Raw genomic sequence first — 7,387 nt, 5'->3', positions numbered from 1 at the left:
ACTAGACACTCCTTTATTAGACTATGAGTATTAATATTAAATGAAACAATCACTTATAACATTTAAACTTAAGAACACTTTAAGAATAAAATTTAAATTTATAGTAATATTAAATGTGATCACCAATTTCTTTGGTCTTCATAATTTGTACTATATTACTTATATATAAGACCATAGATAGTACTTAATCATTACAATCTAATGACGATATAATTACAACATGATATAATTGTAACTCTTTTTACACATTCAATAAATAAATTAATTTCAATAAATAAATTAAAATTTATCATCCTTTAAGGGACTAATGGTCAATCACTAAATGAGTTTTTTTTTATTGGCACATCCATGAATAATTCTTTATCTTACAATAGTTTATCATTTAATGACAATACAAAATCGTTTGAAACATTCAATACATAACCTATTTTTTCAACAAGATAAAAGAAAAAAAATGATAAATGATAGGATCAAATATGTTTTTAGTTTCTATATACTTTCAATAAAATAATTTGAGTCTTTGAACTTTAATTATGATTAATTTGATTTGAACTTTATAAAGTAGTTGTTTTGGTCCCTCCTCACATATAACATTATCTTGAAGAAGGACGACAAAATCACTGTTTTTGTAAAGTTGAAGGATGAATTTGATTAAAATTAAAGTTCCACAACTAAACTTAAGTTTCACAAAAAAATAGAGAAACTGAAAACGTAACTTACCCTGAATGATAATACTACTAATTTTTCAAAATAAACAAATTAAATGTGGTTATGTGTCGACAAAAGCTTGGTGTTCGTTTTATTTGTCTTCCCAAAAACCGAAGAGAGAGACAATGGGGTTGGCGGGGTACGGTGATGATAACAATCATAATCTTGCTTGCTTAAGTGGGGAAAGCCAAAGGGCATTTCCTGTGAGTGTAGCATTAAACTACTATATCTCTATCACTCTCCCACCCTCTCTCCCACACAAACCACAACCAAAAGGCTGCTCCATTTTCATTTGGGTTGGGTTAAGCTAAGGCCTCTCATCCTCATTCTTCTTTCTTGTTGGATGAATGGATAGGATAAGATAGTTAACTAGGTGCAACTTTGCTTTGCCCCTTACCTCATTGCACTCTCTCTTCGTTTTTTCCCACCCCAAAATTTATTCAGATATTACATCTCACACACCTTCATGCACATAGATCAGTCACACCGATCTGGCTAAGTAGCTACTTGTCATCTATACGTTTTGCATGACTCTCTCTGACTCAATGTACAGAAAGTCAGAGATGAAGAGAGAGAGTTTTGTGTTTCCCAACATGGTTTGGTTGGAGTTTATGGTTCTTGTCTTTTTTGGTTCTATTTAATTTATCCTCAAAATCTTTTCCTCTTCTTTGTTGATCTACCTTCCTCATCTGTTGATGCATCTTCCATGGTGTTTGTTTTGCTTGTTTCTCTCTCTCTGTATCTCAGGTTATTGGTTATAAACCCTAAAATTCTCAGAAAAATTTGTTCCTTTAAGAACATGCATGTTAGATCCTAGATTTGCCATTTTTTTTTATCACCACCATATTTCATGATGTTTTCCATTAAAGGATATTACATTTTCTCCCTCAGATCTGACCTAGTTATCAGTTCTTTTCCTTTGGATTTTTTGTAAGACATTTTGTTTGTGATTCTTTGAACTTTCCATACATTGGAAGCTATTGTATGTGTACTTGGTATTTTTGATTCCTTACATTTGGACAGAAATTGACAGAAGAGAGTGAGCACAAAGAGGCACTTGATATAATTCTATATCACTGCTTTTGTGTGCTCACCACTCTTTCTGTCGGTTTTCATGTGCCAGAAAATTCTCCAAGTCTACTAAGTTGCTGCATGAACCAAAACCAAACCACATCATCTTCTCTCTCTCTCTCTCTCTCATTTTGATGGAGGTAATGAGAAACGTCTCTTACTGAAACAGGTTACATGATTATATATTTCATTATTATTCAATAGTGAAAAAAAGGTATATATGGCTTTAATTGGTTCTTTGCATATAAGTATGCTTTTATTTTGTTTTAACTTTTAACTACTACTATTATTAGTTGAACACACGCACAAACATGTTCATAGATTGGCTTTGTTATATTTTTTAGTATATACTAGTCATTGCAAAATGGATAAGTCTGACTTTTGATAGCATTAAACCTTGCACAAGGTGCCCTGATAAAGGTGCAGATCTTTAGGGGCAACTTGTTTTTATCTATACATGTGTATTTGTATGCTAGCGAGTGGCAGGGACCATTCACGTTATATAGTATGGTCCACACACAGGTCGTGTTGCTCACTTTCTAGCGTCTAGCACTCTAGCTAGCTAGCTATATTATCGCTTTCCTGTGTTAATAGCATTTCATATTTTTTTTCTGAGTATATAGAGCATGCGGGCCATGAGGTGTGGTTTTTTGCTGTGATGTTCTCACCTGAAACAGTATGTGGCTTAATTTGTTACAATATCTAAAACAGTAGAGTTTTGTGGTCGGATTCTAAGGAATTGAAGCAACCCTATAGTTAGGGTGATAAATATAGGGTTTATCATTACACAGAAATGTCAGAATAATACCCCATTTGAAAACAGAAGTCTAGTGAACAGTCTAATGGATTAATTTTTTTTATTATTATGTATTATGATACTGCATGTGTTAATGGTTCTAGTGTAGGACATTAATTTTCTGTATTCGATCACCATAAACTGATAAATAATGTATCCTATATAACCAATCTGCAGCCTTATTTTTCTTATTGAGTTTTCTTTTTTGAGATCAATTAATCCTTACAAGTTTTTTTAAATCAAATTCCTTACCTACCCTGGTATTAGAACACATATAATTTGCTGTGAGTAATTTATATTTGGGAATTTGACAACTTTTATATTGACTATTGAGGGCCTTATTACACAACCCTCATCATTTATACGTGTGCTTAGGATAGACTGACACCATATAGGCATACAGTTAGCTAAACATTTAAACTTAGCAAATAATTACTTCCTTTATTATAAGTTGCCTTTTGACAATAGTTTGGCTTTTTTTCTTGTTATATACTTCTGTCGTCCCTAATTATAATTATTAAGAAAGTTAATTAATTTAGTTATTAATATTAAATTTGTCGATAATTATAATTTTTTTTCAGATATATCTTTAACTTTGTTGGGAACCTACTCATCTTTTCCAATCTCCATAGAAGAGAAAAAAAAATAATTCAAGATATTTTAATAAAAAAAATAAAAATAATGAATGCACAAGAGAGAAATGAAATCTTATAATAAGAGAAAAAAGATGACCATGTCTTATAAATAGAGAATAGGGACGAGGATGTGTGTTGTGATCTAATATGAAGTGGAAATGAACTCCTGGGCCCAGAAAATTTACTGTATTTAATCTTGACAAACTGATAAATGATGTATTCTCTATGAACAAGCTGTTGCTTTATTTTTTTTCTGGTTTGATGCTGATATGAAAGCATTGACTGGAATTTTAATTTCGTAGTACATTATGAGCTTTAGTGTAGTACATGTGATATTGAAAAATAATAATAATTTTGGTAGCTTTGTGTTTTTCTTATAATCAGCAGTATGTAATTTGGATTAAGAAATTAAATTTCAAGTATTTGTTGGTTGATATAATTAAGGACACTAGCATAACTCCTATCTTATAACTGTGAATTCTATACTTGTTATAATTTCTTCTATCATCATATTGGATGAGTACTGGCATGTTTACAGTGTCTATATCATACGGGAAGCTTTAATTTGTCATTGAAAATGTTCTGTAAGCAGTCCAAAAGAATCTTTGCTCAGTAGTTATCACCTTATTTTTAGGTGTTCTTGTGTTAGTTATAAAAATTCAGTTTGATATATTACTAAAATACAAATGGTAGACGGGTAGTAGTTAGCTACTAACATTAGTATTTAACAATACGTTACTGCTGTTTTAAAGAGTGAATTCATCAATTATCTCATGATTTTAAGTTGATTGAATTTATTGGACATTGATCATGTTAATACTAAAAGCCTTGGAAGAATTAATTTAAAATGCTGGACAATGAATGGAGCAGAGTCTATTGATGTTGTTAAGGTAACTGACTAATTCATGCAACTTTTATATTATACTTTTATTGATGGTCTATATTTCTATTTTGTTCATGCACTTTCTTGATAGATAAAGAGATTAGCAGTCAAAGTCGTTAAATGATGCAAGACTATTTTTGTTATATTTTTTCTGTAATTACTTTTTCTTGCATTGCACCTTTATCTGTAATGTATCAGCAATCTTTTGCAGTTGTATTTTATAGTTATCTTTTGATTATGATAATATGAATATACATACTCCGGTCAGCAGTCAGCACAAAGACAACATCTACAATATATAGTAAATGGTGTGTGCATTGGAAATTATTGAGTACTTTTTGTTGGTTGTGGTCAATATAATTTCATTAATGATTGCAGTAGTTATATTATAGGTTCAGTTTTTGAGAAATCTAGTTCAGTACTATTTTGTTCTATTAATTATTCTTAATTAGTAAAATTTCTGAAATGAATGAATGTCACTTCTTCACAATTCAGAATGTTCGTTGCTTAATTTTATGCATGTTTTTCTGCCATCAACCTGGAAATGCGCGCTGTGCTCCTGATTTTCACTATTTTATTCACATCTAAATTAAGTTCATGTCAATTCCCAATCAACAAAATTTAAAGGCTCTATTTCTTTGCCTAATTGCTTATTATGTTATCAATTAATATACCAAATACAATTGTATTAATTAGTTGTGTATATTGTGTTAATAATTGTTTGTGATTGGTTTTAGTTTGTAATCCAGAAAGTAATAACCTTTTGAATTTTGAAATTATTAATTTTAGGTTATGACTCTTGTGATCATCTGTTGTTATGCATCAATCACAACCGTAATTTTGATGAAAGGCTTGTTGATGTAGGAGAAGTTTGACATATTTTCCTTTTCATCAATGTTTCAAATCTCAATATCTTAATTATGTTCTGAAGAATTATCTATGATTTTTTTATACTGATGTAACTATATATATTTACAATCATATATAATGCTTTTATAATATATCTAAACAATAACAGCAACAAAAGTCTTATCCACTAAGTGAGCTCAGTTTCATGGATCACCTAATGTCTTTAGGCTTAATTATAGACCATATCTTTAAAGATATTAATATTCACTATAAGGTTTTTCTTAACAGTTTCTTCTGATGTCCTTTAATTTGTCACCTTGTCCCTTTTTTTTACAGGCCTAATTAAAACCATAATTTACTCTTCTCATTGATGCTTCTAGTCGTCTTGTTTGTACATGTCTAAATGAAGTTAACCGATTTTCAGCAAACACTGCAACTGAGGTGTTGTGACTGCATGATGAGTGATGTTCTATAATTTTTATCCTTGGTATTGCTGTCATTAGGTAAAAGCTCGGTCTAGCCAGCAACATCAGAAGTTTCCTTTAGTTGAGGTAGTGACAAGATGAGGCAGCTGATCAAATGAACGTGAGGAGGCCATATCAAATAATAATAAAAATAAGATTTATAATAATAAGTCATTCATCACAACTTTTTGTTATGCATAGAAATACTCCAACAAAGAAGAATTTAAACATAAATGAATACACATGTGAATTTGAGTCTGGATAGCAAATTCATCTTCACCTTTTATTCCAGGGGTTTTACCCTAGTGAATGCACTGGAAACCTTTCAATATGTTCTATAATTTTACATATGATATTGTACATTAATTTGGTTGATGAGTATATTAATTTATTTGAAAGCATATATATAACTTCTACTCAGATATTAAGTATATTTGGTAATGCAAGACATTTTTACTTTTTATATTGATATAAAAAAACTTCTAAATTGCAGTTTGATCTTTATTAAGGAATTTCTCTTAAAATTGTGTCTGAAAATTAGTCTTTTATACTCTTTCTTGCTAATAGCTTATGTTTTACTTGATTAATTATTAGTCTGCTTGTATGCAATCTACACAGTATATTTGCATCTTTCATATAGTCAGTTTCTTGAAAATTTTGGGGATGAATAGTGTGTATTAATCTGTCTTAGTTATACTGCTATGTCATAAGCGAAAATTGTTGCTTCTTGGTATAGGATTAGGTGGTCTGTTTCTTAATTTGCTTCTTTTTTCTTCTTCACATTAATAGATTTTGTTTGTTTTGATCAATTTCTTGCTGGATTATTAAGCAATTGTGTCTGGCTTGTGGTGTGGTCTTCTTAATTATGTTATATTTTGGGTTTTGTTTAAAGCTCCTACTCGATATATGTGCTAGTGAGCCGTGGAAGATTCTGCTAGTTAGTCTTAGAACCGTGTCATACTGCAAAACTTTTGTGATGTTTTCAGGTGTTAGATTTTGAGCAATTAGATAATGTGCTGCACTTGAAAGTTGATGTCCAATTTATGATCAATTTAGACAATTTTTGTTGTTAAGGTATTCCAAATTCCAATAATAATGGCTATGGTTGTAATCATAATTTGACTATATTTGTATGTGTAGGCATGCATGTTTGTTATATTGGGGAGTTTTATTTAGGCTACTGCAGAAGGCCTAAAACCTCCTTTCTTATTTCGGTTTTAAAGGCACAAGAGGAAAAAAGAGGGAGTAACACCAATATTAAAATGGATGAGGCTACTCGAGAAAAGACAACATACAAAAGGATTACATGTGAGGAGAAATCGGTAACACCAAATGAGGAAATGAGGAAAAGATTACAAAAAATCAACTAAAGTGATTTGGATACAAATAAAGAAGGCATCGAGAGGCACTGATATTGAGAATAGTAAATTGCATGATATTAGTTTTGGGTAGAGGTGAAGGAGATCAAGAGGCACATTAGAGAAAGTTCTTAAGGGGAGTTCAGGTAAATAACATCCCTGAATTAAACTTCAGTATTTAACTTAGTTGAATGTTTTTGTGTAATCTATATATGTAACCAATCTTACTTAGTGATATAAGACTCTTTGCTATATTCTTAGGGAAAGGTTTAGGTGTTGAACATTGTTTTAAGGACAAGACTTATTGCATTTCTATTGGTATTTTGGGTGCTATTTTAAAATTAATATTCGAGTTTTATTTCAATAACATATGATGACTTTTAATGTAAACTTTTTATTATGAATATTTTATGACGAAAATTTTAATTTTAATTTAAGAATAATATAAAAAAATATAGAAAAGGTAACCTTTTTATCCTAAATACTTCTCATCCATAAAGGCTTTTTATGGCCATAATTTGGACTTTAGTAAGAGAATGAATGCATCCATGCATAGAGGCCACTAAGTCAAACTTTTGGAGAGATATTTTGTAGTTATTGAGCGTCAATAGGTGGCTTGAGCA

The 7,387-nt window shown here is 30.4% G+C and overlaps 1 long non-coding RNA gene and 1 other non-coding gene across 2 annotated transcripts; both read left to right on the top strand.

The window, feature by feature from the left end:
* The first annotated feature begins 672 nt into the window (after positions 1-672).
* Positions 673-7,133, top strand: LOC112999369 (uncharacterized). Its single transcript, XR_005888261.1, has 2 exons — positions 673-2,455; positions 6,547-7,133. It is a non-coding gene; the product is annotated as an uncharacterized lncRNA (long non-coding RNA).
* MIR156N (microRNA MIR156n) lies at positions 1,732-1,820 on the top strand. The gene has a single exon (NR_048871.1). It is a non-coding gene; the product is annotated as a microRNA MIR156n (primary transcript).
* Positions 7,134-7,387: the final 254 nt, after the last annotated feature.

The sequence above is a fragment of the Glycine max genome, chromosome 14 (genome assembly GCF_000004515.6).
Source record: "Glycine max cultivar Williams 82 chromosome 14, Glycine_max_v4.0, whole genome shotgun sequence".
Taxonomy (NCBI): Eukaryota; Viridiplantae; Streptophyta; class Magnoliopsida; order Fabales; family Fabaceae; genus Glycine; species Glycine max.
Note: the sequence above shows the minus strand (reverse complement) of the source record. Positions and strands in the feature narration are given on the sequence as shown.